Raw genomic sequence first — 26996 nt, forward strand, 5'->3', positions numbered from 1 at the left:
CAGGGCCTCTGAGTAAGGTCAGAGGGACGGGGAGATGGCTTCACTTCCGAGGAGCTCTGCGCAGGGAGAGACTGGCACCCTGGCCATGGTGACCCGGGAGAGTGACACTGTTCAAAGTCACCGGAAGACATGCGACTGGAAGGGGGACAGGGGAGGAGGGCCCCGCGAACAGCGTGCCTCGCTGGGCCCACGCTCGGGCGAATCTCGGGGAACCCATGCGCCCCGTGTTTATAACCTGTGGCCGTGTGTGGAGCTGGGGGCCACCGCCGAAGCCCACCAGGCAGGGCAGGGGACGGCAGGGCAGGGCGCCCGGGGCTGGGGCTCCTCCCTGCACCCCGCCACAGAGGAGGGGCTTAGGGCTCCCGGCTCCTCTGACCCACCGCCCAAGGCCCGTTAGGCCCAGAAGCCCCTGGCGGCGGGCACGGGAGACCCCCCCCGCCCCCCCTCCCCCTCCGGCAGCCGTTAAAGGGCGTTGATTTCCCGCCTCGCATCCTCCTTCCGTTAGGGCCAGATGGCTGGGGCTGGTGTTTATTTAGTAGGGGCCCCCATGCAGGAGGACGCCCACTGGAGCTCTGGAGGGTGGGACATCCCCAATCCTAAACTGTTAACTGAGACCTGGAACTGTAGCCGAGTCATATATTCTTCTTCTTTTTTTGAGACGGAGTTTGGTTCTTGTTACCCAGGCTGGAGTGCAGTGGCGCGATCTCGGTTCACTGCAACCTCCGCCTCCCCGGTTCAAGTGATTCACCTGCCTCAGCCTACCGAGTAGCTGGGGTTACAGGCATGCGCCACCACGCCTGGCTAATATTTTTGTATTTTTATTAGAGACAGGGTTTCACCATGTTGGCCAGGCGAGTCGTATATTCTTGTGGTGATAGTGGCCTTAGGAAAAAAAAAAACAAACAAAAACGCCTTCTTGGATGACTTAAGGTAGAAGCCGCAGAGGCCTTGTTAAACAGTGCATCTGGCCTGTGGGGCGGCTTTTCGATAAACCCCTAGAAAATGTGAAAACTCTGTCACGGGAAGAAGGGGCTGTATAGTGGATGTTAAGTTGAGTGAAGTTTACGGTTCCACCCATGAATACTGAGCTTTAGCTGCCAACCTCGCAGGCCACTTTTCTTCAGCTCAAAGCTGAGGATTTTTAAGCAGTTTTTCTGACAACGAGAGGGGAGCAGACATGCTTCCTGCTCTTTAAGCGATCTCCCTGGGATCCTAGTCATCCATCTAGTGAAGTCAAGAACCCATTAGGGTTCCACCGACTCAGACTTTTTGTGCCCAAGTAGCAGATTCTGCCAAGTCAGACAAGCCTAGGGGCTTCTACCACACACGACATAACTATTTTCTTTCTGTTCCTTTCTTTTCCCTGTCAAAGTCCTCTCAGGCTCTCATAATGATACCATCCTCCATGAGACAGGAAAGACAATTTTTGAAATGACTTTTAAGTCACTTTGATGTCATTAGAGAAGTCATTTAACAAGCGTGTTGTTAAGTTTAAAAAATTAAAAGACTATGGCCTTTGGTGACTTCCCTCCCTGGTGGGGCACTATACTTTGCTCTCTAGCTGTTGCAGCCTTTTTCTGGCTTGCAGGTTAAGTTGGGTGTGTGAGCTGTGTAAAAGCTCTATGGTTTGTTAATGAAAGCAAACGCTGTGGGCCTGACTTGGAACTGCATCTGGATGTGGACTCACCCAAGTTGCTGGGCATTGTGGGACGGGAGGAGAGTGTTTTTCTTGAGACCAGAACTAGGAAAGTGAGAAAGGTTCCTGGTAACAGGGAACCTGAACGAAGGACTACCTTTAAAATTTTGGGGAAGGGCGAGGGTTTGTTCTTAAAACCCATTTTTAGAATAGGTTAAACCTATATACAAATAGTAGCATTCATGGTGGCAGTAATTAGACAAGATTCATCACAGTGGTTGGGAACCTAAAGGAAACTAGAGTGGGGATGGGCAAGCCTGGGATTAGAAAAAATATGACCTCTTCCTTTCTCCTGAATTAGTGCCTCATCTCTGTAAGCAGTCCTGGAATTCAGGAAAAATATTACAGAGATAATTAAACAGTAGTTCAGGTACAATTTTCAAGGCAGTTAAGAATTTGGGATTCAGTCTTGCTGATATTGAATCCCAAATTCAGTACCCTTCGGGGATGTGGGTCTGGTGAGTGGTGTCGGAGTAGCAGGTATCTTGGGACTGAGGGGAATAGGTGATATTCATTGTTAGGCAGCTACTCGCTACAAATGGCCTCTTCAAGGTTAGACCCTTTTCCAAATGTCAGGACGCTAGACATGTAATGTCGATTATACAGGAAAGTCGTGTTTGGTGATTGGCTTCTTCGATCTCTCAGCTCTCCCCTCCATTTTAACATCACCAAAATGCCTGAATTTAGGATGTGCTATTTGTCCCCACACCCTGAAATCCTGTGCTCTGTGCTGCTGGACTAAGTGGTAAACAGTGTTGGATTCTAGTGGGAACCTGAGGTTGAATTCTCAAGTATCCTATGTGTTGTCCTTTCCTCCAATTGAGAGAGAATCTGAGGAGACCAGCAAACTTTTGACCTCAGATCAGAGGTGGAAAGAGGGAGCTTGCAGAGGTATCAGTTCTGTGGGAGGTTGGATTATGACCAGAAAATGGGATAGTGACATGAGGAGTGTGGCAGTGGTGTTAAGAACTTTTCTCCTTGGGGTGCTAGTTGAGAGCCTTTGCTGTCACTCAATATAGGGCCCAGAGTTGCCCTTTTGGAGTGACATGCTGAAAGATGGAGCCCCACTTGGCCCTGTCCTGGGTGAGGATATACACCCGTGAAAATGTCGGTTCCTAGGTTGATGGTAATTGGAAGAGCTTTTTGAGTGACTCTGAAGAAGGCTGTTGGGCTAAGGGTAAAAGACCAGCTGTCAAGTACGGGCTGAGGGATTCAGGACTCTCTTGAGACTTGTCTTTGGGTGGTAACTGGGATGGTGTTACAGGTGTTGGACAGAAGTCTGAAGTGAGTCAGGGATGGGAGGCTTCCTTTGTGCTCTGCGCCACAATCACAGGCACAGTGGGGTGGATAATGTTACCACCCCTCTTCTCACTGAAGTGCCTTGTGTACAGCTGTGGGCTGTCCAACTGCAACTCACCTGGGGCTTTCTCGGCCCTCATGCTATGTAGAAAAGGGAGAAAATGTCGTTGTGAGAGATTTGGAAAATACATAACACAAAAAAGAAACACTCTTATCCCCAAATAATGAAAAGAAACTGAAGGAAAAAAATTGTCTAATTTATGAGTTGCTTTAGTCCAGGAAGCCTGAGGCCCGCAGAATAAATAGCTGTGTAGAGAAGATATCCGTGTTTAGGTGTAGGTCAAGGCTCTTTGTTGAGGCTGGGGATGGGACAGAACACAAAGCTTCTAGGTTTTTACCCCTTGACAAGAGAGCCTTTCTGGGGGAAGTGCTATTGTGCAGGTTTTAAAAAAACTTTTGTGCAAAGTACGAAAGAGTTATCAGAATGTGGGCTTCTGAGGGAGTCAGGTTTGTTATATATATATAGATTTGGGGTTGTAAAGCAGGCATTGAAAAATAGCTGTGAGTTTCCAGAGTTTAAGGGGAACAAGGTTGGTAGTTGAGTATTGGGTCTCGGAACCCTTTCATGCATGGTTGAAGGAATTTGCTCTTGTTGATGCTAACTGGAAGAGGGGAGCTTAGGGTTGCCTGACCAGAGCCCAAAAGAAACTGGAACTAAAGTACTGGCTGGATAGGCCAGCCATAGACACATTTGTGTTTATCCCATAGATGCAAAGCCAGGTGAAGGATACTGGTTCTATTACTCTCATTTCCCCAGACATTTTGAGGAATGTTTGGTGTATGTGGTCTTGTAATGAGGGACAATGCTTTAAGTTGGATAGCTGTCTTTACAAAACAACAGCATTGCCGTATTTTTCTCACTTCCTATTGGCCAATGAAACCTTTCACTTAATTGCCACAGTCCTGGAACAGCATTTAATTTCTACTGATCTAGTCCAGCTCTATGGCCCCAAAAACCATGGCATAATGTCATGGAGCTTCCCCATCTTTCTCTGAGCAGATGGCCAAAGGAAGGGTTTTAGGGTGCCAAGATTATGGCCTGAAACTTTGTGGAGATTCTGAAATCTCTACTTCATGGATTGATTAGGGTTTCTCACCCTGCTTTTCCCTTCTGGAGGTATTTTTTCTGTGGCCATTTTGCAAATTTCCCAGCATCTTACTCTTTTAAAAACCTTGGAAGTTTTCTGGCTCTGATATTTTCCCTTTGGTCTATGTTCTGCTTTTCTTAGGTGTTTTTGGCTTTCTTCCCAACCATTAGGTTGGTGCAAAAGTAATTGTGGGTTCAGACCATGAATTTTAAATCATAACTAGGCTCAAACACATCTTTACTAATCAAAATTGGAACCATTACCATCAACACATTTTTGCCAACAAGACCAAGTTTATTCCTGTAGTGTAAAAATTTGCGGTTACAGATTTGAGGAACTCTCAGAAAGCATTTTCTGCATACTGCTGGTTGTGGAAGTGTTTTCCCTGCAAAATTTGTCGATGCTTGAAGAAGTGGTAGTCAGGTGGGGGGAGGTCAGGTTAATATGGCAGATGAAGCAATGCTTTGTAGCCCAATTCATTCAAACTTTGAAGCATTGGTTGTGTGACATGTGGTCAGGAGTTGTTGTGGAGAAGAATTGGGCCCTTTCTGTTGACGAATGCTGACGGCAGGCGTTGCAGTTTCCTTTGCATCTCATTGATTTGCTGAGCATACTTCTCATATCTAGTGGTTTCACCAGGATTCAGAAGGCTGTAGTGGATCAGACCAGCAGCAGACTGCCAGTGACCGTGACCATGACCTTTTTTTTTTTTTTGGTGCAAGTTTGGCTTTGGGAAGTGCTTTGGAGCTTCTCAGTCCAGCCACTGAGCTGGCTTTACCGGCTGTTGTATAAAATCCACTTTTCATTGCACATCACAATCTGATCAAGAAATGGTCCATTGTTGTTGGGTAGAATAAGAGATGACACTTCAAAATGATGATTTTTTTTTTTTTTATTTTCAGTCAGCTCATGAGGCACCCACTTTTATTGAGCTTTCTCACCTTTCCAATTTGCTTCAAATGCTGAACGACCATAGAATGGCCGACATTGAGTTCTTCGGCAACTTCTCGTTTAGTTGTAAGAGAATCAGCCTCGATGATTGCTCTCAACTGGTCATTGTCAACTTCCGATGGCCAGCCGTTATGCTCCTCATTTTCAAGGCTGTTGTCTCATTTGCAAAACTTCTTGAACCACCACTGGACTGTACGTTTGTTAGCAGCTCCTGGGCCAAATGCGTTGTTGATGTTGGGAGTTGTCTCTGCTGCTTTATGACCCACTTTGAACTCGAATAAGGAAATTGCTTGAATTTGCTTTTTGTCTAGCATAATTTTTGTAGTCTAAAATAGACATAAAATAAACAACAAGTAATAAGTCATTAGCAAGAAAAAATAGCGAGAAATACCCGTTAAAATGATGTATAACATAACCACATTTATTTAAGAATGTATTCCAGTATCAAACAGCAAATTCCAACAATGCAAAAACCGCAATTACTTTTGCACTCACTTTAATAACTTTCAGCTGTTCTTTGGGAAAAGGCCAAACAATTTCACAACTACAGTAAAAACAAAAAAGCAAAAACAAAAGACAAACCTGTGTGTCTTGCCGCTGATAACATCTGGTTTGGTTTTGTTTTCCTTTAAATGGTATTTAGTTTCTGGACCCAAAAGCCTGCAGTAGTAATGACATACTTCCTGGTATTCTTGCTTGGGAATAATTCTTGGAGTGTGCAGCCATAAATAGCATGCACGATATGCTTCAACCCATAGTCTGTCAGAGTCCCCTTGCCACCATTCAGTTGCAAGACAACTACTTGTTGACAGGGCTTGACAATGAGTTTCCTGTAGGTAGCTGCCGTGACTCCAGAACTTTTTGAATATAATTTAGATCTGAAGGCATTTTGAAGGAGAAACGGAGAGCCTATGTTCTAGTCCTGGCACTGCCTTTATTGGCTGTGTGAATTTTGGCAAATCTCCAGATTTCTTTGGGTTGCGGTTTCCTTATGGGTAAAATTGGGATATTAATACCTTACCTTCCTCACAGTGTTGTTTGGGAGGATTATATGTGCTGTATAGTCTGTCATATCACATAAATGCTTTTAATTTTTGTTATGACTTAAAAGCCAGTTTTAAATATGCCCTGGCCAAGAAGTTGGGGCACACAGAAAAAAAAATCAACAAAAGTTTGTCTGAGATCAACCCCTAGGGAGCTCAGAACCCAGGAGGAAAAGCAAAAAAAAGGGTTAATGGGAGTGCTTTTCTGCTCCCCTCACCCCTCTGACAATCTATTGACTGTTAAACTGTTGGGGAACCCTCTGCCCCCGAGACATAGGGCAACACCATCGGTGGCTATTAGAGATTTTCCTGGAAATTGGGAACCAGGTGACCAGCTTGCACAGCTGTGCTGCACCCCTGCCAACCACCCAGGCTGGGAGGGCGGTGTCATACCAGTTGTACATCCCCAGCACCAGTGCCCTGCCGGGAGATCTCCACCCTTGAGCCATTGCACCACCAGACCACCCGAAAACAACCTCACAATAATGCTGAGTTTGGCAAGCACAGACCAGAGGGTACCTGGGGAGTTGTGGGTCCCCTGGAGATCCAACCCTCAGCTTCGACTGTACCTTGTGGGGGTGGAGCATGGCCTGCCAAAGCCCACTTGGGACAAAGGAAACGTGGCATGGTGTTGCCAGCAGTTGAAGAGGGCTACCGAAACCCAAGAACAGATGTGGAGAAGCGGGATCATCTCTCGCCCCTGCCCCACTTCGCAGTCCACCGTTCTGGGGGCTCAGCAGCTCTTTTCCTGAGGCCTGATAAGCACATGCTGAAAGAGGGGGCCTTTTCCGCTTCTCCAGCTGGTGCACCCCTGCTGAGGGCTAGTGAGCCCTAAGAGCCTACCTGCCTGCTATTTCTCTCAGGTGTCATCTATCGGACTGCACCCTGAATTACCATCAACAATATATGGCCACAACAGACAGCACCTGAAAAAGACACCGCAACCAAGGAGCCTGTACGAAGCCTTGGCCCTCTGAAAGCACCCGTAAATGAAGGCAATTGATCATACACAACATACACTACAGTCAAAACCCCAAGGGAAAAAATGAAAAAAAAAAATCAAAATGCCCCATCTGAATGATAGCAAATTAAAAAAAAAAAAAAAAAGAATCTCCAGCTATTAGCCGGGTACGGTGGTACATGCCTGCAGTACAAGCTACTCAGGAGGCTGAGACAGGAAGATCGCTTGAGCTCAGGAGGTGGAGGCTGCAGTGAGCCATGATTGCACCGTGGCGCTCCAGCCTGGGGGACAGAGCAAGATCCCAGCTCTCCAGGCTTACTCTGGGGGTTCCTTGGCAGAGAGGGGGCCTATTCAGTTTGTTGGAGGCTTCAAATTTTATTTTTATTTCTCTTTGCTGTTTTTTGGGCCAAGATTTGCTAGAAGCAGCATAGATGGCCACACTTTTATTTTGTCCCTCATTGTTGCCAAGGTGCTGTGACTTCCTACCCTGGATCCGTCCTGTCCCTCAGTGGGGTCCCTATGGCCAAGTGACTTAAGAGTCAAAAGACTTAGAGCCTGTTGAATATTCCAGGCCAGCGGGGAATGTGGTGGGCAGGCACTCATCAACTCTTCAAACCTTTTAAGCAATATATGAGCCAGAAATCAAAGCCAAAAAGAAGGTTACAAAATTGGCTTATCTGTAAGTTCTATGCATTGAACTACTGTAATGTTGGTTTTTAGTTAGAATTGCAGCAATTAGCTATATAAAACATAGCGTTTCTAAAACTGTTTAAGCTAAGGAACTTTAGAGACTTTTGTTGTATCACAATGCTTTTTATGGGTCTCTTTAGTAATTTATCCTAAGGTGGCCAATACATTTTTTGTCATATTTTTAGCAGTGGTGAATCTTTATGGTTTGTAGCAACTTGATTCTTGTCCCCTTGAAGGAAAGAATTTGCCTGAGGGGCATGAGGCATAGTGAGAGAATGAGGCAAGTTTTTGAGCAGAAGTGAGAGTTTATTAAAAAGTTTTAGAAAAAAAAGTTTTAGAGCAGGAATAAAAGGAAATAAAGTACACTTGGAAGAGGGCCAAGTGGGCTACTTGAGATATCCAGTGCCCTCTTTGACTTTTGGGGTTTTATAAGTTGGCATGCTTCTGGGGTTTTCTTTCTCCCCTCTCTTGATTTTTCCTTGGGGTGGGCTGTCCACATGGGCAGTGGCTTGTCAGCACCTTGGAAGGGCCACATGCGCAGTGTGTTTACTGAAATTGTGCACATGCTCACTCGAGGCATTTTTCCTTTACCAGTTGAGTGTTCCTAGAGGAAGGTCATATACCAGTTAAACTCTGTCATTTTTCCTCTTAGTGAGCATGCTTGAGCCGACTTGCCCAACTTCTGCAATCATATCAGGAAGCTGCGGATCACCAGCTTCAGGTATCTTCTGTCTGTCGGGAGACTGCTTCTCCCTGGCACTGGCTGTGACTAATTATTACTTTAGAGAGACATTGGTCTCTAATAATTTTAGACAATGGTACCCTGACATTCCTGGGTGTGGGGGGCCTTTCCTGCCCTACTCATGTTTGCCTAGCTACCCACTCTAACAATATCTCTATTTGCATAAGCCCCATAACTGGGAACAACTATACCCAGAAGTCTCTTTCACCAGGTATCTTGATATCTCCTCAGTAATTCTCTTTTCATTCTGGTGGAGGCAGGAACTTTTCCATGATGGGGATAGATGGAAAAAGAGACAGATAATGGCCCGGGAGGCAAAGTACTTCAATTTTCTAGCTGTTTAGGCACCTGTGTGACCATCCTTGAGTTGGTTGCTCTGAAATAATTCTATGCCTTGAAAATGACCCTTGTGACCAGGCATGGTGGCTCGTGCCCTGTAATCCCGGCACTTTGGGAGGCTGAGGAGGAGGATCACTTAAACCTAGGAGTTAGAGACCAGCCTGGAAAACATAGCATAGTGAGACTCTGTCTCTACAAAAAAATATATTTTTTTAAATTAGCTAGGCAAGGTGGCACATGCCTGCAGCCCTAGCTACTCAGAAGGCTGAGGCTCCTAGGAGTATCACTTGAGCCCAGGAGGTTGAGACTGCAGTGAGCCATGATCGTGCCACTGCACTCCAGCCTGAGTGACAGAGTCCAGCCTGAGTGACAGAGTCCAGCCTGGATGACAGAGACCCTGTCTCATAATAAAAAAAAGTTAAAAAAAGGCCAAGTGGGATGCCAAATGATCCAAAATGAGGGTGATTTGCAGGCTCTGTCAAATCATCTCTAGTCTTCAGAATATCATGATTCTGGCTGTCTTGGAAAGAAGTAAAACAATGAGAGATAACATTAGTGATTTGACAATCAAAAGAGAATTTTTGTGTCAGAATGAAAAAAAACGAATTTCACTAAGGAACCAACTAAAACATCACGAAGAAAATTACAACCCAGTTCTTCTTTAGAGACATATTGTAGCCAAGAAATAATTCAGGAGTTAGCCCAAATTCTAGTCAAATAATAAAGCTTAAAAACAAAAGTCAGGGCTGGAATTTAGTATAAACAGGTGTGGTACAGTTTTCCTTTGAAACATAACTTTTATATCTCTCTAGTCCCCCTTTTCTACTCAAAAGAAAGTATAGTAAGATTGATCTGTGTGCAGAATTAGTTTTAGCCTTATTGTACTTCACCTGATTATTTGCACAAAGTGCAGCAAGAATTGTTTGGCCATATAGGCTTTGCTGGAACTTTACCTGAAAATTTGTTAGTCTAATCAAAGCCTTGGTAAAATAACCAATGTCTCCAATTGTGCCCTGTTTAAAAAAAAAACCCAGATTCTTATTCATCATATGCAAATATAACTATACTGCCATAAAATAAGAATACTCATGAATAGTTTGTAAATTTTAGAGAACTCAGGTAGAGAGAAAGGTATATTTGGGTCACAAAAGTATACTTTAGAATCACAGTTGCTGCCTTCCAAACAAGGATGTTTGTTCACTGTTGGGAGAAAAGCTGAGTGTTCGGAGAGAAGCTGAGGCACTGCTTGGGATATGTCCAGGGTCCAGGTAAAACCCCTCGTGGCCTTTGAAATGTGTCCAGACTTGCTGGCTCCTTGCTTCTAGCACTCCCATTATCTCAAGTAGACATATGTTTCAAAGAAAATGCTAAATTGTCACAGCTGTAGCTCATTCACTTGATACACGGCTTCCTTTCAACCCCCACATCCTCGCCACCTGTTTCTTTGTTTGATCACCAATAAATAGCATGGGCTTCCAGAGCTTGGGGTCTTTACAGCCTCCATACTAGCTTTGGCCCGCTGGTCCCCGTTTTCTCTGTTAATTTGTCTTTTCTCATTTCTTTGACTTCGCCGGACTTCATAGCCCCCGTGGCCTTGTGTTGGGTCTGATCACCCCAACATTAGTGGTGCCCAATGTGGGGCAAAGAAGACCCCAGTGAAGGAACACTACAGCGTGTGAAAGTGGAGGACGTATCATCAGAGGACACCCAAGGACGACTGAAAGAAGCTCTGTGGGAAAGCTGTGCGCTCGGAAGAACCAGGGTAACAATGGGACAAAGTGAAAGCAAACATTCTGCTTATTTGAATTTATTTATTTATTTATTTATTTATTTATTTATTTATTTATTTTGGAGACAGAGTCTTGCTCTGTTGCTCAGGCTGAAGTGCAGTGGTGTGATCTCGGCTCACTGCAAGCTCTGCCTCCTGGGTTCACACCATTCTCCTGCCTCAGCCTCCCGAGTAGCTGGGACTACAGGTGCCCGCCAGCACGCCTAGCTAATTCTTTTGTATTTTTAGTAGCGATGGGGTTTCACCATGTTAGCCAGGATGGTCTCGATCTCCTGACCTCATGATCCACCTGCCTCAGCCTCCCAAAGTGCTGGGATTACAGGCGTGAGCCACTGCGACCAGCCAGCTTATTCTTAAGGCATTTATCACAAAGAGGGAGAGTGAAAGTTAGTACTCAGAATTTATTACTCTTTAGTACAGTAATGCAGTTTTGCCCTTGGTTTCCGGAACAGGGGACTGTGGAGTTGGATGAATGGGAGAGAATGGGAAGAGATTTTAAAAAGGCATATAAAGCTGGAGTAAAAATTCCAGTTTGTTTGGTCAATGTGGGCACTAATAAAGGCAGCTCTTGAGCCATTCAAACAGATAATGAGGCAGATTCAGATAAGGACGAGTGTAAAAAACTAATTTCAGATTCTGAATGTGAGGAACAGCTACTGGAGGAGATTAAAGAAAAGAAAGGAAAGCTAAAGTATGTTTTACTAGCCCATCGGCTCCACTGGCTGAATTAAGTGAATGGCCACCTCCTCTCTCTCCCATTAATGGGTGAGAAAATGAATTAGCTGAAAAACTTACTGCTCCTGTAGTTGCAACATTAAAACCTGGAGCAATTGGTGGTGCTATACAAAATTCTATTCAAAAAGCTAGATAGAGCCAAGGGAGACCTTGAAGCATGGCAATTTCCAGTTACTATAACCCAGCAAGAAGGACAGAATATAGCTAATTGGGCCACCTTTCAACTTACCAAAGGAATTCAAGCAAGCTATTAGTCAATATGGCCCGAACTCTCCTTTTGTGCAAACTTTGTTAAAAAATGTGGCTCTTGGTAATAGGTTAATACCATATGATTGGGATACTTTTAACAAAATCTGTTCTCACTCTCTCTCAGTATTTACAATTTAAAACTTGGTGGGCTGATGAAGCTCAAACTCAGGCAAGGGAAAATACACAAGCACAGCTACCTCTGCCTGTTTCCTTTGAACAGTTAATGGGAGTTGGCCCTAACTGGGGTCGATTAGAGAATCAGGCAGTAATGGAGGATGTTGCCATTTTTCAGCTGCACTCTGTGTGCTTACAGGCATGGGAAAGGATAAATGTTACAGGTGAAAATATACTTCTTTCAGTTCTGTCTGACAAGGACCTAAAGAACCATATATTGATTTTATTGCTTGGCTCCAAGAGGCTGTGTATAAAGCCATAACTGATAAAACAGCTCAGGATGTTGTAATACAGCTTCTTGCACACTTGCTAATGCAGAGTGTCAAACTGCTATTAGACCCCTGAGAGGGAAGGCTCATTTAGCTGAATATATTAAGGCTTGCAATGGCATTGGAGGTAACTTACATAAGGCTACTCTTTTAGCTCAGGCTATGGCTGGATTTAAAGTAGGAAAGAATATGCCCCATTTCTCAGGCTGTTGCTTTAATTGTGGGCAATTTGGATACACAAAAAAGGAATATAGAAAAGGAAATGCTATCTAGTAATGGAAAAGCCTCATTTGCTGTACCTCAACAGCAAGTTTTTCAAACTGACTTTGCTTCTGCTCAAAGGGCTGAAGTTATGGCTGTGATAACAGTGTTAAAAACCTTTAAACAACCAGTAAACATTGTTTCTGATTCAGCCTATGTAGTGCAAGCCACACAAAGTATTGAATGTGCCTTAATTCGAAATGTGACTGATGAACGACTTAATCTTTCATTGCATTCTTTACAGCAAGCAGTACAACAAAGGCATTCTTCTTTATCACTCATCTGAGAGCACATACTAACCTCCCTGGCCCTTTAACTAAACTTAATGAAAGGGCGGATGCGTTGGTGTCTGCGGTCTTTGCTGATGCAAAAATATTCCATTCTTTAACCCATCTTAATCCCGCAGGCCTTAGAAAAACATGTGGTCTGTCATGGAAACAAGCTAAAGAAATTGTACAGCAGGGCGCAGTGGCTCACACCTGTAATCCCAGCACTTTGGGAGGCCGAGGCTGGCGGATCACGAGGTCATCCTGGCTAACACGGTGAAACCCCGTCTCTACTAAAAAAATACAAAAAATTAGCCAGGCGTAGTGGCAGGTGCCTGTAGTCAGTCCCAGCTACTCTGGAGGCTGAGGCAGGAGAATGGTATGAACCTGGGAGGCGGAGCTTGCAGTGAGCCGAGATCACGCCACTGCACTCCAGCCTGGGCAGGAGAGCAAGACTCCATCTCAAAAGAAAAAACAAATGAAATTGTACAACACTGTTCTGCCTGCCAAGTTCTGCATCTGCCACCTCAAGGAACAGGAGTTAACCCTAGAGGTTTATCTCCAAATCCCATCTGGCAGATGCATGTAACACATATTCCTGCTTTTGGAAAATTGTCCTTTTTTCATGTTTCAGTAGATAACCTATTCACATTTTATCTGGGCCACATGTCAAACAGGGGAAGCTACAGCTCATGTTAAAATACATCTTTTATCTTGCTTTTCAGTTATAGGAATCCCAGAAAAAATCAAAACTGATAACGGCCCAGGATACTATAGTAAAGCCATGGCTACATATTTTCAACAGTGAAATATTACCCATACTACAGGTATTCCATATAACTCGCAAGGACAGGCAATAGTGGAAAGAGCTAATCGTACTTTAAAAACTCAAATACAAAAGCAAAAAGGAGGGGACTGGAATATAACACACTGCATATGCAATTGCATTTAGCTTTATTAACATTAAATTTTTTTAATTTACAAAAAGATCAACCCTTGGCTGCAGCTGAACAATAGATGATGGACAAAAGGAAAATAAAAAGGCTGGACAAGATATATGGTGGAGGAATGCACATACAAAGAGTTGGGAAAAGGAAAGATAATTATATGAGGAAGAGGATTTGCTTGTGTCTCTCCAGGTGACAGTCAGGTATCTGTGTGGGTGCCCACCAAACATCTGAAGATCTATCATGAACCACAGTGTCTAGTGGACCCACCTGTAAATTGAAGGTTTAAGAATTGCTTTTTTGCTATACTGTTGCACAAAAAGGATGAGCCTTGATTTGCTTTCTCTATGCCTTCTGTTAATCAGAAAAAGCCTGCTTCTCATTATCAATGGTAAGTTTTACCCTGTGGTAATTAACCAAAGAGGTAGAAGCTGAGTTGCAAATGCTTCAGCAATAATAATAATTTAAAAAAGGCCTTTGCTTCTGTTTTGCTAGATTTACTAATGTGCAGTGAGGGTATGCTTGTGTTTTTGCAGGACAAGAACACCATGTAGGTGCCCTCAAGATGTGTACAACCATGGAACAGGAGACTGGGGGGATCCATGGATCCCAACCATGGACGGGGTTCCCCCAGTATGAGCCATGAGCCAGTTGAATCTGAATGTGAAAATGGAACGAGGACTGACTGGAGTCACGCTGACATCAACCCCCATAACACGGGGACAGATCAAGAAAACCACACAGGAAGCTGAGAAACTGCTGAAGCACCAGGGTTTTACCTTTTGCTGGGATTCAGAGGTACAACAGATGCTTAACAGACCAATGCTTTCTGACTGAACTCCTCTCTACCCTTAATACAAGAGACCCTAATAGTTAGGCAGGAATATCATTGCCCCTATTCACCATGAAGAGGTTACAGAAGATGGACCTTCATCCTTCTGCAACCCTTAGAATTAAGGGTCCTCTTGTAAAAGGGAAGGGGGAAATATGTAAGACGCATTCAAACCGGAGTGACTCCATTTTGAATAAGGGCTAAGAAAAATGAAGCTGGATCACCAGCTGGCAATTAAGGGCTGCACAGCCTGCAATTGCCTTGCTCAATTAATTTAAAAATAAAAAGAGGACCTTTTGGATTCGAAGTTGTGTTATGTTACTCTTAAATGCCATCTGGAGGGCAGAGATGAAAATCTCATCCTCGAGACTGTAAAACTAAAAGAGCAGGTTTTTGAAGCCTCTCAGGCTCACTTAGCCCTGCTCCCTAGAACTGATACTTTTGAACAAGACAGCCGATGGGTTGTCTACAATCAATCCTCTTAAATGGATTAAGGCCATTGGAAGCTCTACACTTGCAGATTTTGCTCTAATAATTATGTGCTTGTGCTGTCTTTAGTCTACAGATGCAGAAACCACTGCTGGAGAGAAAGCCGCCATTGAGAACAAGCAATGATAGCTGTGGCGGTTTTACAAAAAAGAAAAGGGGACATGTTGGGAGAAACACTGAGTGTTGGGAGAGAAGCTGAGGCAGGGCTTGGAACATGTCCAGGGTCCAGGGTAAAACCCCTCCTGGCCTTTGGAATGTGTCCAGACTTGCTGGCTTCTTGTTTCTAGCACTCCCATTATCTCAAGCAGCCATGTTTCAAAGAAAAATGCTAAACTGTCACAGCTGTAGCTCATTCACTTGATACACCGCTTCCTTTCAACTCCTACATCCTCACCACCTGTTTCTTTGTTTGATCACCAATAAATAGTGTGGGCTCCCAGAGCTTGGGGCCTTTGCAGCCTCCATGCTAGCGTTGGCCCCTGGTCCCACTTCCTCTGTTAACTTGTCTTTTCTCATTCCTTTGACCCCACCGGACTTCGTAGCCCCCACGGCCTGTTGTTGGGTCTGATCACCCCAACAGTTCACCTTGGTACTGCCATCCACAAATCCAGCAGCTCTTTGTCAGTCAAGTAAGAGCAATTTATTGGGCATTGTAGAATCTGGCAGCCCCTTACACTATTCCAGATTCACTGTTCCTAGGGAAAAAGAGCCTTCCTGTTCCTCCTCACACCCCCAGGTAGCATGATCATTTATAAACCATCTTCATTTTATTATGCAAGTCTGGGCATTGCTGTCCCTTTAGAGTGTTTCTCTTGCATCACTCCAGACAACATGGGTATTTCAAGTGTCAAGATAATTTTATACACTTTGGGTATAGGGGTAGCTTCATTTAACATCCCATAACCAGCCAGTAAATGCACCTCAAGCGGAAATTCTGTAGTCCAAGGTCCCAGTAGTTATCACTGGGAGGTACCCATAGGCCTTTGCCGTAAGTCCCAATAAACACTCAACAAAAAGCTATCAAGTAGAGAATTTGTCCCTACTAGCACTTGAGTTCCTACTCTACGCTGTGGGTTTGGGCAGTCTTACCGAATATGTCCAGTTCATATTGCTGGAAGGGCAGATTTAGATGCCTTCTGTTTTATAGTATTAGTGTAGCAAGACCGGTCGCAAGCAAAACCTCTCGGACACTGGTTTTAGGAAGGAAGAGGCTTTAATCAGCTGGGAGCATAGGTAGTCTCACGTCTCAAGATCCGAGCTTCCCAAAGTAAAGATTCATGTCCCTTTTATAAGGGTTTACAACTCTAAGGGGTCCATGTGAAAGGGTCGTGATACATTGCGCAAGAGGGGGCTACGTGATTGAGGGCTACATGCATCAGTGATGGGGGCTAGCAGAACAAAACAAAGTTTCACAAGTCTTCCTCAAATAATGTCTGGAATCTATACATAACAGAAGCAGTTAGGTCAGGAGTTGATCTTTAACTACCAGGCCTGGTTCTTGGTGCTAATCCGTCTGGCTATTGATCTCACTTCTGTTTGTTTTTAACTTGTTGCTGCCTTTTTGAAACAGGAGACAATGGGAGAGGTGGTCTCCTTCCTTACTAGTTAGGGAAAATATTCCTCAGTCAGATACAATACCGATTTTCATAAGACATTTAGGTAAAAGAGACACAAGTACTTTACATAAAGCCTATTTAAACGTTCCAGCTTTCATAATCATATCAGCCCTTACATTTTTATGTTCTGGTCCCAGGAAACTTTTTCTTTTCCACTCCCAGACCATTTCACCCTCTCTGGTAAAAAAGGATTTGGGTTCTCAGCAGGGACTTGAGCCTAGGGACCCAGGCTCTTTTGTCAATCTTGACTAATTTGCCTCAACATTTTCCCAGGCAATTGTTAATCAGGTTTCTCATTGTAACCTTTGCCTTCTGACTGAATAAATTTCTCCAATCTGGGGCAAATACAGAAAACTAGTTTGGGGATTTTTAATTTTGAAGGACCAGCAGGTTATCCCTTTGGTCTACCCAACCTTCAATAGTGTTGTATTAAAACCTTTGTGGTATATATATATATTTCAATAGCTTTTAGGGTACAAGTGGTTTTTGGTCTCTAGGAAGCTCCAAACTTTCCCTCATTTTCCTTTCTTCTTCTAAGCCATCCAAAGTCTTTCAACCTGCCATCCAATTCCAAAGTTTCATATTTTCAGGTATTTTTATAGCAATGTCCCACTCCTTGGTGCCAATTTTCTGTCATAGGCTGTTCTTACATTTCTATAAATACCAAAGGCTGGGTAATTTATAAAGAAAAGGTGTTTAATTGGCTCATGGTTCTGTAGGCTTTATAGGAAGCATGGTGCTGGCATCTGTTGAGCTTCTAGGGAGGCCTCAGGAAGCTTGCAATCATGGCAGAAGCTGAAGGGGGAGCAAATGTCATGCACAGTGATAGTAGGAGCCATAGAGAGAGGGGGAGGAGGTGCCACACCCTTTTTAAGACAGAGTCTTAATGTGTTGATCAGGCTGGCCTCAAACTCTTGACCTTAAGCTTTCCTCCTGCCTCAGCCTCCCAAAGTGTTGCAATTACAGGTGCAAGCCACCACACCCAGCCTTTTGCCCATTTAAAAATTAGATTTTTTTTTTGGCTATTGAGTTGAGTTTCCTATATATTCTTATTATTAATTTCTTTTCAGATGGAGAGTTTGCAAATATTTTCCCCATTCTTTAGGTTGTCTCTTTGTTGATTGTTTCCTTTATTATGCAGAAGCTTATTAGCTTTATGTAATCCCATTTGTCTATTTTTGCTTTTGTTTCCTGTGCTTTTGAGGTTTTACCCAAAAAGTCTTTACCCAGACCAATTTCCTACAGCGTTTTCCCAATGTTTTCTTTTGATGGTTTCATAACTTACATTTAAGCCTTTGATCCATTTCAGTTTTTTCTTTTCTTTTTTATTATTATCATTTTTTAATGTTTTGTAGAGATGAGGCCTCCCACAGACGCCAAGGCAGGCAGATCCCTTGAGGCCAGGAGTTTGAGACCAGCCTGGGCAACACAGGAGACCTCATCTCTACAAAAGAGGTGCGACCTCATCTCTACAGGTGTGAGCCACCATGCCTTGCCCCTTTTTATTATATTTCAGTTGGCGTAAAATAATTGCACATATTTATGGGGTATCTAGTGATGTTTCTATGCATATAATGTACAGTGAACAGATCAGGGTAATTAGCATGTCTATCATCTCAAACATTTATAATTTCTTTGTGTTGGAAACACTTAACTTCCTTCCTCTAGCTATTAGAAACTATATGTTATTGTTCACTATAGTCATTCTACAGTGATATAAAACACTAGAAGTTATTCCTCCTATCTAGCTATCTTTGTATCCTTTAACAAATATTTCCCTATCCCTTTCTTCCTCCTATCCTACTCAGCTTCTAGTATTTTCTGTTCTACTTTTTATATCTGTGTGAGGAACTTTTTTTAGCTTCCATATATGAATGAGAACAGGTTGTGTTTAACTTTCTTTTCTGGTTTATTTCTTAATATAATGTCTTTCAGTTCCATCCATGTTGCTGTGAATGACAGGATTTCATTCTTTTTTATGACTGGATAGTATGCCATTGTGCATATATACCACATTTTCTTCATTCATTTTTTGTTAGATACCTAGATTGATTCCAAATATTGACTTCCAAATCAGTGCTGCAATGAGCATGGGGATTTGATCTATTTTTAGATTTGTATATGGTGAAAGATGGGGGTCTAGTTTCATTCTTCTGCATATATATCCAGTTTTCGTGGCACTAGTTATTAAAGAGACTGTCCTTTTCCCAGTGTATGTTCTTGGTGCCCTTGTTGGAAATGAATTGGCTGTAAGTGTGTAGATTTATTTCTGGGTTCTTTATTGGTCTATGAGCCTATTTTTATGTCAGTACCATGCTGTTTTGATTACTGTAGCCTTGTTGTATAATTTGAGATCAGGTAATGTGATGCTTCCAGTTCTTTTGGCTCAGGATTGCTTTAGCTATCTGGTGATTTTTGTGATTCCATTTTAGGATTGGAACAGTTTTAAGATTATTTTTTCTAAAATAGAATTACTTTTATAGAAAAGTTATTTTTTTTTCCATTTTGCTATGGATCAATTGCCTCAATTTTCTGGATCCACTAACCTAGCTCAGCCCAGCTACTGAGGCCAACTACAACTGTTGACTTCCTTAGCAGATAACTAAGGAGAAGTTTCCGTAGTCATCGGAAATGTAGTCTTAGGTATGGGGGTAGAGACAAGGATTGCAGATTTCCCTTGTTTGGGGTAAGGAGTAACCAGTATTATCTTTACATTTCTAGAATCTCTGGCTGATCTATATAGTCTGAGTTCTCAACCTGCCTCCTTTGAGACATTCCTCCCTCTGTTAGGGTGGCTGCCTTAGGGCCTGTCAGAAATCTTCCTGAGGATTGCATTCCACTTATTGATGAAATAGGGACATTTACTTTTTCATTTTTATGCCTTTCCTTACAGTGTTGACCTCTACATTCTTGTATTTAGCTCTCCTTTGGGAAGGCCGTTAGTTCCTAGCCCAAAAGAAAGAAATTCCAATTGTGGACTTTCTGGCATTATTTCTTGAGGGTAAATCTTGGGACAGTGTGACATTAAAAGGGTAGTTCGTAGGTGTCAAGCTTACAGGAAGGATGATGAAGGAGTGTGATAGAGTGAGGAGGAAGGACAGTGCATCCGAGGAGTTGGCACTAGGGGCTCCGCTGGACCAGAGACGCAACCTCTACCCATACATGAAGTGACTTGCCAGGACTGGCTGCCTCTCATGGGCCAAAGATGTTAGTGGTCTTGCCTACACTCAGAGTTCTGGACCTTCCAGTCGTCTCAGGAGCGGGAATGCTTTGTATCTTCCTAACCCTGTGGCTTGGCCGCTTCAAGAATATACTGTCTTTAAAACACCTCAATATACAAGTAAGTCTAAAGGGACTGTCAGCACAGCAGAGAAAAAGTATGGAGAGAGCTTTCATACCTGTGTTTTTGGGATGGTATTGGCTACTGGAGCATCATCCCTATCTCACACCTGAAGCAACCCAAAACAGATACTCTGTTACATCTAATTTTCATGTACATTGAGCCAGTTCATATTTCTTAGCAGAAAATGACTTATCAACTCTGTTGATTTATTCTTGTATGATGTTATTTATTGCTTTATGCTCTATTTTTAGAGGCCTTTGGAGATAGCACTTAATTAGTATCAATTTTCACTTTTTTGGGATGAAAGCAAGGCAAACAAAAAGGGAATGGGGCAGATAAATTCTGTTAGAAGAAAGGCAGCAATAAATTTGGAATAGTGAACGGTGCTCTGTCTACGGTAGACCATCCCAGCAGGGGTCTTCACAATGCTGCTAAAAAGGAGGGTGATCATGGGCTTGGAGAGGAGCCTTGACAAGCAGAGAATGGCAAACTTCTTCTTCAGAATCCTGCTGTGTTCCTTGCACACACAGAAGGTATGAAGCGGCTTTTTATTCTCTGTTGCAGACCACAGACTTAAGAAATAATAATACAAAATTTACATGAATTTGTCCTTTTGAAAGATTCTGGCAATACAGAGTAAAAGGTTATCCCATTACTACTGGCACACTCGTAGCTGTATCTTCAGAAAGGTGAACTCTTCTCAGGCCTTCTATTCATTGAGAAAAAACATAAATGGGATTTTGCTACACAGAAAAAAAAAAAAATATATATATATATATATATATACACACACACACATATATAAAGAGAGCTTGTCTTAGTTTTCTGTTGCTTACAACAAAATCCCCGAAACTGGGCAATTTATAAAGAAAAGAATAGATTTCTTACAGTTAAGGAGCCTGAGCGAGGTCCAGGGTCGAGGGTCTGCATCTAGTGAGGGCCTTCTTGCTGGTGGGGATTCTCTATAGAGATCCAAGGTGGCACAGGGTATCACATGGCAAGCTTTCTAAATGTGCTAGCTCAGATCTCTCTTCCTCTCTTTCCACTCCGGTGATAGCCCATTAATCCATGAATGGATCAATCTATTCATGTCAGAACCCTCACAATCCAATCACCTCTTAAAGGCCTAACCTCTCAATACTGCCACACTGGGGATGAAATTTCAACATGAGTTTTGGAAGTGACAAAGAATCAAACCATACCAGAGCTAGAGCAGAAAATATGCATCTTTTCCCTCTTAACATGTATTGGAATTGGCTTTTTAAAATTAGTATATGTGACTTCAAATTTTTAAGCAGCTGCAGATTATACTAGACCATGCATGAACTCTGGTTGTTTGACTATTCTGATAGGGATAGACCCTGAGCTTGTTTTCAACCTTGTATTATTTTAAAAAATACTAAGACATATAGCTTTGTTTAAAATAGATCATTGTATCTCTTTAGTATTCTAGTTAAAGAAAAAAAAACAAGAGCTGGGCAAAATTTTTTTTTAATTTTTTTTATTATACTTTAAGTTCTAGGGGACACATGCACAACATGCAGGTTTGTTACATATATATACATGTGCCATGTTGGTTTGCTGGACCCATCAACTCATCATTTACATTAGGTTTTCCTCCTAATGCTGTCCCTCCCCCATCCCCCCCCCCCCCGCAACAGGCCCCAGTTAACTTAGTATATAATTAGCACAGTTCAGTGTTCCATTTGAATTGAGAACAAGAAAGGAAACACTTTATAATACACATACAAAAGCATTTAAAAAAATAGATATAAGTACTTTAGTATACAGAAGTAAGACTCACCAGGAAGGAGGAAATAGGGAAGAGTGAGAGAGAGAGGAAGAGAAAGACAAATCTTTGTTTCTAAAGCTCTAGGGGCAAAGATATAATAATGTCTCTATTAATACTTATTTCTAAGACAAAAATAGTATTTTAGATTTTTATCTTTGTAAAAATGGGTAGACTGCCAAAATCATTTTGAAATTATTTCCTAAAGTGTGAAAGCACGTATATCTCAGGAATCATTGGTTTCTTAAATTTGTGACCAAATAGCTCTGTGGACTGGGAAAAATGGCTTTGTAAGTTATAAAGACAAAAGCCTGGTTTTCATAGAAAAATATCCATATTTTGCAACTGTTCTGGAGCATTTTTATATGGGCCAGATCATATTAAGACAAAGTGTAGATCATAATATAGCAGTAATTTCTACTTTCCTCATCTACAGTATTCCACCCTAAACTTGGAACTTTCTTTAATAATGTGATTATTAAAGTGGTATCCAGTGATCAAGATGCAGCTGAGGAATTGAATTTAAATCTTAATTTGATTATAACTATGCTTTATTTGAGGAATTGAATTTAAATCTTAATTTGATAATAACTATACTTTATTTCTGAGAGTCCAAAAGATTCAAAAGGCTCATTTTGGTGTGGCGTGAACACTTGGTTCTTTGGAAATTCACATAGTGTAGTTTGGGGGCTGGTGTTGCTTCTTTTGGTCCTGCATTTTATATACTTACTTGCTTAACGCCCTTATATAACACTTATTACATCCCAGACACAGTCTTTATGGTTTTGTGCTCTGTGTTTTCTTGTTGTTAAAATGGAGATAATAATAATATCATAAGGTTTTAATAATAATAATAATATGAAATTACGTAACCTTCCTAAAGTTGTAAGAGCTAGAAAGTGGTGAAGCCAGAATTTCACTCTTAGCCACTGACCTAGGCTGCCTCTCCAGCACACCTGGTTCTACCACCTCAGATTCCTTCCTTAAACTGTGAACTTACCCGGTGATGCCAGGATACCAGAAGGACTGATGGAGCTGAGATGTGGCCTAAACATCCTGTTCAAACCCTTTTTACGAGACAACAGATTATATAGTACTTATTTTCAATGAGTTACCCAGCTGGATTTTGTAAATCTGGAAAACAGTTTAATAAATATTTATTTAAATCTTAATTTAAGTTCTCTTTATGAATAAAATATCTTAATGAGTTAGGGAGTTGAGAATGTTTTAGAGTGGAAAAGAGAGATGAGAAGGAAGTAAGAAATGAAGGAAATTTTAAAAAATCATTATGAGCAATCTGAAAGCTTTCCCTTTTCCTCTTGATCTGACAGCAGAATCTAAGATTTAAAGAAAAAGAGTATACCCAGGTTTAGAGTGATTTGTATGAATTTTAAACCAGCTTGTGTTTTTCCAAATAAACATCCTAGGTTGGGGTAACCAGTGATTGCATCTTAATTTTGGACACTGATTTTTACAGTGTCCAAGTATTTAATTGTAAATACTAAATATTTACAATCAAGAAACAAACCAAAGACAAAACAATATATGCCATTATTGTAAATCATTGGAGCACATCAGTCCTTCTTATCAATACCTTCCCAAATCACTGGTTTTCTCTCCTGGGAATGGGTCAGAATCCTTCTGTCAACTGCCCCGTTTAACTCAAATCAACATCTAATGTGTAGATGCCATGGGGCACTTTCTGTCCAACACCCTAAGACAGCACCCTCTGGGGGTCTTACCAGAAGAAGATGTCAATGGCCTTCTATAACAACACGGTGTTTCTTTAACTTACCCCCAAGTCGACAGATTTCAATTACGTGGACTGATATCTACACCTATTAGGTAGTGTGGGTTTCATTTTGCCTTCCAGTGGTTGGAGTTCATTTGACATGCTCATTTGACAATAAACTGCCCTGTCCAGTGGTTGTCCTACTAAAGTACCAAGTAAAACAGAAAGGTTGGCAGGTTTCCTGTGAGGCAAATGTTTTTTCATATTGTTTTCCCTTTGGGGGGTATTTCAGAGAACTTACATTTCCTGACAAGTATCTAAATCAGCACAGTACAAAACAAAGATGTGAATCATTTTTAATATTATATTTTATTTACCCAGTATATACAAAATATTATTTCAAGAGGTAATATTAAAAATTATTGAGGATTTTAAAATATTTTTAACACTAAATCTTTGAAATCTTATGTGTTTTTTTTTACACTTAAAGCACATCTCAATTTGAACTAGCCATATTTCAAGTGCTCAGTGGTCACATGTGGCTAGTGGCCTCTATCTTGAACAGCATAGGTCTAAACCTTCTCCTTTTATCCAGACTTGTCCTTTCCTAAATCTTCCAGACTCTGAAGCCGCCACTGTTAACACACGAGCTCCACTTAAAGTCTCATTCCTGATTTCTCCAACTAGTGGTCAAGCAATCGTTAATTGACTAATGTAGCCACAAACATACTCCTCATAAGACATCTATAATTTTTAGAGGAAAAATAATATTTTCAGTATTTCAAAAGTAACATTTTTTTTGGCTGATCTAGAAAACATATTTAAAGAAAAGGAGAGAGAGTAGAATAACCTATAATCCTACCACGCCAGAAATAACTACTGGATTTTAGTGTACATTCTTACAGATTTTTCTTGTATGTATGTTTTTTCCCCAGAAGTGGAATTATATGGTATACATTGTTTTATTATCTTCTTCCCCTTAACATCCCAGAAGCTTTTTCTCTTATAATGATTATCTTCTACAACTTCAATTTTAATGATCTATCATATGAGTGTGTCTCAATTCATTTAACCAATCTCCCATTGCCCACAGGCTAGTAGACCTTGAGAACCTGCACCTAGAAGAGGAATATCACCTGAACATACCTGAAGAACAGCCCACAACGTGATATTCAGTTGTCTCCCGCTGGGAAGGGCGTGAATGTATTTGTGATTAAATGAGGGAGAGGTGGATTACATTAAATGGGGACACCTTCAGAATTAGCAATTTTTGCTAATGGAGGAGGGGGTACCAGCATGTGCTAAGCGACCACGGTGTGGGCTGGACGCATTAAGCCCCTCCTGAAGTGTCTGCCCATCTCTTGATGTGTGAACTCCAGAGTGAGAGCATCGTTGTGATGAAACTGCCTTAGCTTAAAGGACCCACCATGAACAAAGTCATGCCTCCTTCCCCAGGGAAGCTCTCATCCAATGATTATCAATAGGGTATTATAATTACTTGCCCCTCTTCTTCCAGTTTGGGACAGTTCTTCAGAGCGATCCCAGTTCTAGAGCTCTTTGGGCACTGGATTGCAGCTCCTCTTTTCCCTCTGCTTCATCTTGCTTTCTTCTCTTCACTACCCTACATATGTATTCCCAAGAGCATGCTCCTGCAATAACATTCTGACGCGCACATCTCCAACTCATCATCTGCTTCCCAGGGAATCCAATCTGTGACAGACACTAAAATAAACTTTACTGGTCTGACAAGAATTTAAGTGCATGATATGTCTTACAGAGACCGTGCAAGTTAAATAATACTTAGTTCTAAGTTCAGTAGTTTTACAGATTTCTCCATAATACTGGTGTTGCTACTAATGTAACATTTTCTAATTTAAATCAAATCTGGCCTGAAGCTCTCACCTGAAGAAGCCAAGAAGAAGTGCTCTGTATTTGTTGTTCTCCATGCTCTTTCCCCACCATTTGGACTGTACCAAGATCCCAGGCCTGTGATCTGAGAAAAAGTGGGTGGGGAGGTGGATAGGCGCTGCCCGGCCTCAGCGGTCTCATAGGTGGGCATTTCTGGTGGTACTCTTCATGCTGTGCCAGCCTGGGACCCTCACTACCACTCTCAGTACTGACATACTTGGTCCACAGCCTCTCCATGAAGTCACACGTGTCCTCTTATGGAGCAGGAAAATGAGTACAACCTATTTCCTCTCTTGAAATTCCAGCCTTATTCAGTAATTTCCTTATTTATGATGAGGGAATTTTATTTCTTAAGCAGCAGCTGTTGGCTGTCAGCCAGTATGGAGCAACCTCAGGAAGGTGACAGCACTAGCTGAGCTGGCTACTCTTCTATTTCCTCAGGGGAGGAAACAATGATAATATTCTTTATTTCAAAAGCAGAGGTAGAGAAGTGCCCTCTGGTTCCTGTGCTGGGGATAGATGGTTCCATTTTTATGAGGGCTCCTATCTTTTTCCCTAGTTTAGGTCCTGAAGTTGTCCCTGTCCACCCTATATTAAGTTGGGTGGGGAAGCCATTGCTGAAAGATGGAGCAGAGAAGATGTGATTGAGCCATTGTTATGAGTTGCATTGTGTCTCCCCAAATGACGTGTTGAAGACATAATCCTCAGTGCCAGAAGATGTGATGTTATTTGGAAACAGGGTCTTTGCAGAGGTTATTAGTTAAGACGAGGTCATACTGAAGTAGGGTGGGCCTTTAATCCAATATAACTCATGTCCTTAAAAAAGAGATCCAGAGATACAGATACAGGAGGGGAGAACATCATGCGACGATGGAGGCAGAGTTTGAAATCCTGCAGCTGTGAGCCAGGAAACGCCAAGGATTGCTAACAAACCACCAGAAGCTAGAAAGAGGCGAGAAAGGATGCTCCCCTACAGGTTTCAAGGTGGGCATGGCCCTGCCGACACCTTCGTTTTGGACTCCTGGCTCCACAGTGGTGAGAACATAAAGATCTGTTATTGGAAGCTGCTTGGTTTGTGGTATTCTGCTGCGGCAGCCCTAGGAAATGAATACAGCCATTATCACAAACGTTTAACTAGTGAAACCAGAAATAGACTTGGTGTTCTGTCTTCTAGTTCAGAAATTGACCCAGGCGCTATTCCCAAGGTAGCCAACTTCTAACTGCGTAGGCAGACTGTTTATTTAGATCTTCTTGGTGACAAGCATTATTGTAGCTCTAACAGTTGAGTACTACGAACAAGATTTAGTTGCTGAGAAGTCTGTTTCTAGCTCAGGGAAATTAGTGAAGCTGAAAGAAAAGCTCACGGGGTCCAGGGACCTGGGAAATCTTCATAGGCATGGGTCCAGGAGGGATTTCATTAAGGACCTCTGTGCAGAGAAAGAAGCTCTAGAAAGAAATTTGAAGATCACCAGGTACCATTCAGTGTCTTGTTTCATGTGGAGGAAACCAAGATCTGGGAAGGTTAAGTGGCTTACCAGGCCCAGCTGGTAAATGGTAGGGCCAGGATGGGGGCCCGAAGCATCCTAAGATGCAGGACAATGGGCTTTTCCCAGCTCTGAACTCCCTTGTTGGCCTGGCAAAGAGTTGCGCAAAGTCAGGAAGCCGCTCTGAGGAAGTTCTATACTGACTTCTCAAAAATAATGAGGTAAGCAGAATGAGCTTTGAGGA

The 26996-nt window shown here is 42.3% G+C and overlaps 1 non-coding gene across 5 annotated transcripts; it reads left to right on the forward strand.

The window, feature by feature from the left end:
- Nucleotides 1-468: 468 nt before the first annotated feature.
- On the forward strand, nt 469-25092 carry LOC116482277 (uncharacterized). Of its 5 annotated transcripts, none has more exons than XR_009209696.1 (6): nt 469-579; nt 7001-7777; nt 10058-10137; nt 10453-10631; nt 14096-14357; nt 14950-15381. It is a non-coding gene; the product is annotated as an uncharacterized LOC116482277 (transcript). The 5 variants fall into 5 exon arrangements; XR_009209695.1 differs by lacking the exon at nt 469-579 and adding an exon at nt 13752-13950 and having other exon boundaries at nt 939-7777; XR_009209693.1 differs by lacking the exons at nt 469-579; nt 14950-15381 and adding an exon at nt 24454-25092 and having other exon boundaries at nt 946-7777.
- The last annotated feature ends 1904 nt before the right edge of the window (nt 25093-26996 follow it).

Source organism: Hylobates moloch, unplaced genomic scaffold, assembly GCF_009828535.3.
Source record: "Hylobates moloch isolate HMO894 unplaced genomic scaffold, HMol_V3 SCAFFOLD_14, whole genome shotgun sequence".
NCBI classification, from domain to species: Eukaryota; Metazoa; Chordata; class Mammalia; order Primates; family Hylobatidae; genus Hylobates; species Hylobates moloch.